Source organism: Lissotriton vulgaris, unplaced genomic scaffold, assembly GCF_964263255.1.
Source record: "Lissotriton vulgaris unplaced genomic scaffold, aLisVul1.2 SCAFFOLD_1390, whole genome shotgun sequence".
Classification (NCBI taxonomy): Eukaryota; Metazoa; Chordata; class Amphibia; order Caudata; family Salamandridae; genus Lissotriton; species Lissotriton vulgaris.
This window is the reverse complement of record NW_028254880.1, coordinates 43,257-52,986: the sequence shown is the minus strand read 5'-3', so window position 1 is coordinate 52,986 and position 9,730 is coordinate 43,257.

The following is a 9,730-nucleotide window of genomic DNA, read 5'->3' as shown; positions in this document are numbered from 1 at the left end:
TCTCTTATTGTCTCCCCCCCACTTGCCCCTCACTTCTCTTTCGCTCTCTTATTGTCTCCCCCTCCTTGCCACTCACTTCTCTTTCGCTCTCTTATTGTCTCCCCCTCCTTGCCCTCACTTCTCTTTCGCTCTCTTATTGTCTCCCCCTCCTTGCCACTCACTTCTCTTTCGCTCTCTTATTGTCTCCCCCTCCTTGCCACTCACTTCTCTTTCGCTCTCTTATTGTCTCCCCCTCCTTGCCACTCACTTCTCTTTCGCTCTCTTATTGTCTCCCCCACCTTGCCACTCACTTCTCTTTCGCTCTCCTATTGTCTCCCCCCCACTTGCCCCTCACTACTCTGTCTCTCTCTCATTGTCTCCCCCTCCTTGCCCCTCACTTCTCTTTCGCTCTCTTATTGTCTCCCCCACCTTGCACTCACTTCTCTTTCGCTCTCTTATTGTCTCCCCCTCCTTGCCCCTCACTTCTCTTTCGCTCTCTTATTGTCTCCCCCACCTTGCCACTCACTTCTCTTTCGCTCTCTTATTGTCTCCCCCTCCTTGCCCCTCACTTCTCTTTCGCTCTCTTGTTGTCTCCCCCTCCCTGACCCTCACTTCTCTTTCGCTCTCTCGTTGTCTCCCCCTCCTTGCCACTCACTTCTCTTTCGCTCTCTTATTGTCTCCCCCTCCTTGTCCTCACTTCTCTTTCGCTCTCTTATTGTCTCCCCCTCCTTGCACTCACTTCTCTTTCGCTCTCTTATTGTCTCCCCCTCCTTGCCACTCACTTCTCTTTCGCTCTCTTATTGTCTCCCCCCCACTTGCCCCTCACTTCTCTTTCGCTCTCTTATTGTCTCCCCCTCCTTGCCCTCACTTCTCTTTCGCTCTCTTATTGTCTCCCCCATTCCTTTCCACTCACTTCTCTTTCGCTCTCTTATTGTCTCCCCCTCCTTGCCACTCACTTCTCTTTCGCTCTCTTATTGTTTCCCCCACCTTGCCACTCACTTCTCTTTCGCTCTCTTATTGTCTCCCCCCCACTTGCCCCTCACTACTCTGTCTCTCTCTCGTTGTCTCCCTTTCCTTGCCCCTCACTTCTCTTTCACTCTCTTATTGTCTCCCTTTCCTTGCCCCTCACTTCTCTTTCGCTCTCTTATTGTCTCCCCCTCCTTGCCCCTCACTTCTCTTTCGCTCTCTTATTGTCTCCCCCTCCTTGCCACTCACTTCTCTTTCGCTCTCTTATTGTCTCCCCCTCCTTGCCACTCACTTCCCTTTCGCTCTCTTTTTTTGTCTCCCCCTCCTTGCCACTCACTTCTCTTTTGCTCTCTTATTGTCTCCCCCCACTTGCCCCTCACTTCTCTTTCGCTCTCTTATTGTCTCCCCCTCCTTGCCACTCACTTCTCTTTCGCTCTCTTATTGTCTCCCCCTCCTTGCCCTCACTTCTCTTTCGCTCTCTTATTGTCTCCCCCTCCTTGCCACTCACTTCTCTTTCGCTCTCTTATTGTCTCCCCCTCCTTGCCACTCACTTCTCTTTCGCTCTCTTATTGTCTCCCCCTCCTTGCCGCTCACTTCTCTTTCGCTCTCTTATTGTCTCCCCCACCTTGCCACTCACTTCTCTTTCGCTCTCCTATTGTCTCCCCCCCACTTGCCCCTCACTACTCTGTCTCTCTTGAGGTTCCGTGACGGCTTGAACCCGTGTTTTCAAGTTTGTCGGAAATACATAATATTGGTATCAGTGAACCGCAAATGATCCATTTAGTATATCCTAGTGTTTTCGCTACGCTACGAGCAAGAGCACTCCTTCCATTGACATATTTCTGATATACCCACGGCATCCATCTTAGATCATGGCCGCCATTTTGTGTTTCCTTGCCCTCACATATGCAATAGCCTCTGATCACTTCATTCACTCCACTTTGATTAAGGACACGTAGCCGTAGCCGGAGATTCACCTCTTACATGACACGTGCACCTTAAACCAGATCACGCTGTAGCTGCATGATTCGACAAAGGCTGCCTCCTCTGCCCGAGGCCAGTCCTGCCAAACTGGTCTTCGTGTCCATTGTACCTGATCATGATTAGGCGGCCGAAGCCGGTAGCCTTGCCCATTTACAATCCACAAACATCCCTTATCCCGCTTTTCTATCTTCCACACCTGGCTCTGTTTCTTTCTTTCTGAATCTTTATTAGGGGGAGGTAACGAACTTTACGATGAGGCGGTCCGGGTCCTGAATGCAATATTGACAGGGAATTGTGACAAACTAGTGGGAACCCCTCTTTTCGCAATGTTTGGCCTCAGATATTATCGACGGTTCCTGTGTAACACCAAATATTTATTGTTTTAGACACAAGGGTTTTGGGAATGTATTACATGTAAAGAATTTGCCCCTAGCATAAAAAACCGTATATAAGGAGCAGCCCTCTTTGTACAAATCGAACAGGCTCCTAGTCTCTGCCCGTGTGTAGATTCTGTGACTTCTGTGTCCCTGCAGTAATAAACCTTTGGTCTTTGACGCCACCATCGAGAAGCCCGTGTTTCTGTTCATTTGTGCACCAAGGCAGGTGGAACTCCGGGGTCTTCGGGTGTTGTACCCTGACACCTCTGGACGGAACCAAAAAGTCCAGAACTCCAATTGGCGCCCAACGTGGGGCGACGTCATTCGGTACCGGTCCAAAAGCCTGAAGAGTTCGAGAAGCTTCGTGTGAAGATTCCTGAGGGAGGCGCCCCACTTCATCGATCCCGGCATATCGCAAAAGTGGCCCGAAGTTCTCTTCCACGAGGGTTTCCCGTTCAGGACGGCTGCAGTGGGCCGTTGCCTTGACCGTCGCCCTGTCTTGGACCCGAAGTGGTGCAGTCCTTAGTACGGCGAAACGTGACGGGTTTCTCCTTGGTGACGTCTTCAGTGACTCAGTTAAGTATTTAGTGATAGCTAGCTGGTTACTTTTGTGAGGATTGTTAAAAATCCTTGATCGGTTCTTGGTTTGGTTTGGTTTTGTCAGATTATCACTGGTTGTTCTAGTTACGATAATCTATTTGGTTTAGTTTTGGGTATCGATACATCAGTTCGTTTTGGTAGGCCTAAGTTCTTGGTTCGAGTGCACATATTTGTTCCGTGTTTTGTTTGTTTTGTGTTCCGGACTGAAAATGGTAAGTCGGAAAATGTTGTCTTGTTTTGGTTGCAACCGTGACTCACGATTGGAGGACTCTTGTCTGGTTCCTCCGATTGGGACTCCCCTATATGATTTATATTGTAAATATGGCGTGGGTCCTATAACTTATAATGAGATATGGGTTCGTTATTGTAAGAAAGATGGTGTCCTTAGTTGGCCACTACATGGTAGTTTCGAACCCGAGATCCTTGACAATTTAGAAGCGAAATTGTTTAGGAAGAAAGCCCGGCCGGCAATGTTTGATTCCTTCCGTTATTGGCGGAAAGAATCCAAACAGAGAGAAATGAGAAGGTTGAAGAAAGAGCAGAAAGAACAAGAAGAGTTAACTCTAGAACAAGCGACTAAACAGTTGCAGGCTAACGAGTGTGAGAAGGTCATAGATGTAGCCATTAGAGAGCATAACTTAGCGATTGACAAGTGCTATCCTGCCTTGCCATCGAAAATGGCTAAGATACTGGAGGACTCCGAAAACGATCCTCTGCTATCTTATCTGTTACGGTCACCTCCACCGTATGCACAAGGTGCTACGACTCCACTCGTCCCGAATGTTCAATTGCCGGTTGCTGGACAACCTGGTGCTCCTGCTCCTATCCCTCAGAATCAAGTTCCTGTACTTCCAGTGGTGAATGTAAATGTTCCTACAGCTCCTCCTCTTCCTACACTGCCAACCCCTATACCTACCCCTGTACCTATTGGTCCAGAAACTATTTTCCTCGATACTCCTACTGCTTCCTCATCTATTCCTACCTCCACTGCATTCTCTATGTCTGCGAGTGTACTAACTCCACTTTCTGTTCGTCGAAGAATCACTGATTCGGTTACTAATATGCTGTCTCCTATATATAAAACTTTGATTAAGACTCCTACTCCTGACTCTGTTCAGAGACGGAGTCAGCTTCCAAGTACTGAGGAACGGGGAGTTTTAGATTCCACGGCTCTCAGATGGATTTCGAAGGGTAGAAGATATAGTACAAGAGATGTGCTAGACACATTTATGCAGTGGGAAGAACCAACGCAACGATACGTCTTTGATGAGATGTGCTCGTTGTTACGTGAAGAGATAGAAGAAGACGATGTCGAATCAGATTTGGAAGATTTAATTAGGGTTCAAAAGGAGTTTGCTGCTGGAATGATAGTGGGTGAGAATATAAAGCAAGCGATGGAACTCATTTTAAGTTTTAGGAATGATCCATCTCTTCGTTCACCGAGAGATTTAGAGAAAGGTAAAATGAAGCTAAGTCGCCAATATCCTATGAGGGAGGTTCCTCCAATTTGGCGCGAAGCTGTGCAAGCTGACGCACCGAATGGTGTTGTAGCTGCTCCAGCACAGTTCCAACGAGTGTGGATACACATTCCATGGAAGCGAGCAGAAGTGTTAGCAGTGAAACAGGCCTTGCCAGATCCGCGTAAGAATCCAGCCGGATATTACAAGGAATTAACACAGACAGTTGAGGCTTGTATAATGAACTTAGCCGACATTGATATGTTGTTTGGTAATGTAGTTCCGCAACCAGTGTGGGCTAAAATTCGTAGAGAGGATCATCAGGCTGCTTTAGGTGGTGATTGGGCAGCTATCACTGCAGCAGATAATCAACAAATAGGTGGTGCGAAACCTGAACCTTTGATCGCTAATCTGCCAGGTAGAATAATTGATCTAATGAAGACTCTGATGCCAGCATTGCGTGTTAATTGGGACAAGTTGTCAGCATGTAGGCAAAAGAAAGACGAAAGTGTCTCGGACTTCTTCACGAGGTTCGAAGAGACTTTTGTGGATCATAGTGGTCAGGACATGAGTACAGAAGGAGGGCAAAGACTGTTTGTAGATAAATTTGTGCATAATTTGTTACCTGAATTATGCAATAAATTGAAAGACTCAGAAAGTGCGTGGGCTGTATCTACGACAGCGCAAATACTTGCGACTGCACAGTACTACGAAAATAGAGATAAAGAGGAAAAGGAAAAATCAGAAAAGAAAACGAAAGATTTAAAAACTAAAGTTCTTTTGCAGCAGGCGTATCCGCCTCGCGCGAATCAGACTAATACGCAGCAAAACTCATACCAAAGGACAGATTATAGTACATCAAGACCTCAATATCAATGGAATCAGTGTGCGTACTGTAAGAAAGAGGGTCACTATAAAAATGATTGTCAGATTTTAGCGCAAAATAATGCGGCAGCAGCTCAGAGAGGTCGTGGTGGTTTTGCACAGAATTCTAGAGGACGAGGACGAGGTGCTATGCCTCCACAAACGAATGATCGTCCCTCCAATCACTTTGATCAGAGAAATGGACAATCTGTTCAGCAAAATAGATCTCAGCAATATCTTGTTGAAGATTATTGTGAAGTAGAAGAGGGTTTTCAACAAAATGGGTACTAGGACAGCCATGGACAGAGAGAGGGAGTAGTATCAGTTCCAGTGGATCAGAGTGGGCCTTATGTCGCAGTAGCAACATCAGGTGTAGTCGAACCGTTTCTGTTGGATACTGGTGCCGCAAAAAGTTCTATCATGCATGCGAAACTCCCTGGCGCACCTTTGTCTGGCTCAACAAATGTTTCCGTAGGTTTTTCAGGCGCCCCTGTGTACAACCCGATATCTGGTCCTTTGTCTATTTCTGTTGGACCGTGCCAATTGAAAGCACCCCTGATTTTGACGACAGGTTGTAATGAAAATCTGCTTGGTTTAGATTTGTTAAAACGACTATATGCGACATTGTACTGTTCTCCGGAAGGAGTACAGCTTACTTTGGGTAAAAGACTCACCTCTCCGATGTACTTGTCAATGGACGCACTCCCGCCGGAGCTACGTTCACTCCCTGATTCTCTTTGGGCGACTGGTCCTAATGATGTAGGTCTCCTAGAAATTCCACCGTATGTAGTAACTTTGAAAGCGAATGTGAAATTTCCAAGAATTCCTCAATATAAAATATCGAATGAAGGTGAGCGTGCACTTTTATTGATTGTGCAAGACTTGATTAAGAAGGGTGTAGTTGAGGAAACTAGAGGAAATGTCTGTAACAGTCCTGTATTACCGATTCTGAAGCGAACTGACCCTACAAAACCTCCAGTTTATAGGTTTGTCATAGACCTTAGAGAAGTTAATAAGATTGTAATTCCGCAGTTTCCTGTAGTACCAGACATTACTGCCTTGTTAACATTGATTCCTGCTACAGCTACATGGTTCTCAGTTATTGACCTAAAGAATGCCTTCTTTAGCATTCCGATAGCCGAAGAAAGTAGGGATATTTTCGGCTTCTGTCTAGGAGGTCGAAGCTTCAGATTTAAACGCGCTCCACAAGGCTATTGTGAAAGTCCATCCATTTACAGTCAAGCTTTAAAAAGTCAGTTAGATTCTTTTGTCCTTCCTCCAGGCTCTGCCCTAGTACAGTACGTAGACGATCTTTTAGTGGCTGCCGATGACAAGGAAACTTGCAAAGCAGCTACAATTTCACTATTGCATCATTTGTCTAATTTGAATCATAAGGTGTCACCTTCCAAAATGCAATACTGCTGCCAAGAAGTAACCTACCTAGGTCACCTCTTATCAAAGGAGGGAAGGAAGTTGACCCCAGAAAGAATAAAAGCAATTACGCAGATGAGTGTTCCACGCACACAGAGGGAAGTACGTGCCTTTCTAGGTATTACCTCTTACTGTAGGCAGTGGATCCCAAATTTTTCTCTTTTAGCAAAACCATTGGTAGCTTTGACTGGGAAAAATGTTTCGAGTCCGGTGCCATGGTCTGATGAATGTCAAGAGAGTTTTACTGAATTACGAAAAGCATTGTGTTCAGCTCCTGTATTAGGTACACCTGATTACAGCAAGCCATTCACGCTCTACGTTCACGAAAGAGAAGGTTGCGCGTTGAGTGTTCTGACACAGAAATTTGGTGATAAACAACGCCCTTGTGCGTATTTCTCATCAACATTAGATCCGGTAGCCAGAGCGTTACCTAGTTGTTTGAGGGCTACAGCGGCAGCTGCAGCTTCCATTCGACAATCTGCTGGTTTGGTGATGAACAATATGCTAGTGGTCATGGTTCCTCATGCAGTGGATACACTCATGAACCGAACGAAGACACAACACCTTACTAGTGCGAGATTATCTGGTTACGAGCTGACATTATTAGTGAGTCATATTCAGATCAAAAGATGCAATGTATTGAATCCAGCAACATTGTTGCCGACTGATCAAGAGTCGAGTGATTCTGAGCCACATGACTGTTATTTCAAAACGGAGGAAGAGACAAAAGGACGTATCGATTTGAAAGATACTCCCCTGTCCGACCCAGATGGTACGCTATATGTGGACGGGTCATGTTTTAAATTGGAGAATGGTGATGTGACTGCTGCCTACGCGGTAACGACTTTGAAGACGATTGTGGAGACTGCAAGAGTGAGTCAGAATTCTGCCCAAGCTGCAGAATTAATAGCTCTAACGAGAGCGTGTGTTTTAGCTAAGGGAAAGAGAGTGAATGTGTTTACAGATAGTCAGTACGCATTTGGCGTGGCCCATAGTTTTGGCCGGTTGTGGAGAGAAAGAGGTTTCATTACGTCCCATGGGACTAAGATCCAACATGGTCAGCTAGTTAACGACTTGTTGGAATCTCTAACCTTGCCGACTGAAGTTGCGATTGTGAAGTGCAGTGCTCATAAAGCAATCACGGATGATGTTGGTCGTGGGAATGCCTTTGCTGATGAAACTGCTAAACAGACAGCTAGAGACACAATGAGTAGAATGTACGTTGCTACGTCTGCAAGATGGATTGCTGAGTCTGGAATGTGTGAGGACACTATGGAAAGTGTGAAAGAGATTCAGAAAGAAGCGACTGAGGAAGAGAAACGTGTATGGAGAGAAAGTACGGGCAAGTTGGACTCGAATGGATGTTGGATTGATTTGACAGAACAGCAGCGTTGGATGTTGCCTGATGCATATGTGCTTGCAGTAGTGACGATGGCGCATGGAGTAGCGCATATAAGTTCTAAAGGGATATGTAAGATGTTGGCTCCGGTTTGGAAGAATGAGGGAATCAGTAAGTGTGCAGAGAAAGTGGTGAAAAATTGTATGGTGTGCTTGATGCATAATCCTGGCAAGGGAATTCCAACTCCAGCTGGTCATTTCGCTCCTCCTTCCTGCCCCTTTGAAGTGATTCAGTTAGACTTCATTCACATGGAACGCTGCAACAATTTAAAATACGTCCTGGTGGTAGTTTGTGCTTTTTCCAGGTGGATAGAAGCATACCCACTAAAAGACAACACTGCCCTATCAACTGCCAAAATTCTTCTCAAGGAATTTTTCCCTAGGTATGGAATGCCACGGATTGTATGGTCAGATAACGGAAGTGAGTTTATAGGGAAAGTTATGCAGAGTGTGTGTGCCGGCCTAGGATTGAAACAAAAATTCCATAGTGCAAACCATCCCCAATCTGCTGGTTTAGTTGAGGGTTACAATGGCACTCTGAAGCTTAAGATAGCCAAAATACAAGCATCCACAGGTTTAGCCTGGCCAGACGCACTTCCTTTGGCCTTGTTATCAACGAGAGCAACAGTGCATTCTAGAATAGGGCTTTCTCCATACGAGATTGTGTTTGGCCGCCCGGCAAATATCTGGGGTGTGCCAAGGCCTAAACAATTTTGCTCCATTGAATATCCTATGTTGATAGACTACCTTTACGACTTGACTGCTAAATTAAGTCTTATTCATCAACAGGTCTTTGATGCTTTGCCAAAACCTCCGGAGAGTCCAGGGCATCAGCTGAAACCCGGCGACCACGTGGTGGTCAGAAACTTCGCGAGGACAAAGAATCTTCAGCCTCGCTACATCGGCCCCTTCCAGGTCCTGCTGGCAACGAGGACAGCCGTACGTGTCGCTGGCCGAAAACACTGGATTCACGCTTCTCACGTAAAGCGTGCTCCGTTGCCGCTGCCTTACGACGACTGGGTGAAGAAGGGAATTGGTGCCTCCGAATCTGAAATCACTCCGAAATTTATCCCTTTCAGCGATGCCGATTTGATTACTGACACTTTGAAACTTGACTCTCCTCCTGAAAAGACTCCTTTGAACACTGAACATTTGTCTCCAGCATCAGAAGAAACTTTGCTATCTGCGAACTTAAACTCTGCAACAGCTGCTAGTGATACACTATTTTCCGATCAGACAGTACCAGCGAAGCAGAAATACAACCTTAGAAGCCATAAAAAGGACAAATAAAGCAGGCAACTGCATATTGTGATTTTGATATATTGAACCTTTTGCCTTCAGCCAGGAAGTTTGCTATTGTTTATTGTTTTTAAAATTGCCTTGCCGTCTGGGTAGCCGTAGGGTCGTGGCTGTGTGCCTAGTTTGAATTTGCAGGGGTCTGACACAAGGTCGATCTTTCTGTTGGTTCTGGGAACTCCCAGGGCTGATAGAGGCATTTTCATCTACGTACACATCATCAGTGGTCGCGAGCGGATTGTAGAAGATGGAGCTTCCTGCGCTGCAACGAAAGAATGTGATTTACGTTCGCAGAAACAGACTTAATAGAATTCTTCACAGCAAATGTTTCTTGATGCAATGTGCCGTTACATTTTTGATTGTTTTAGCAACATTGGT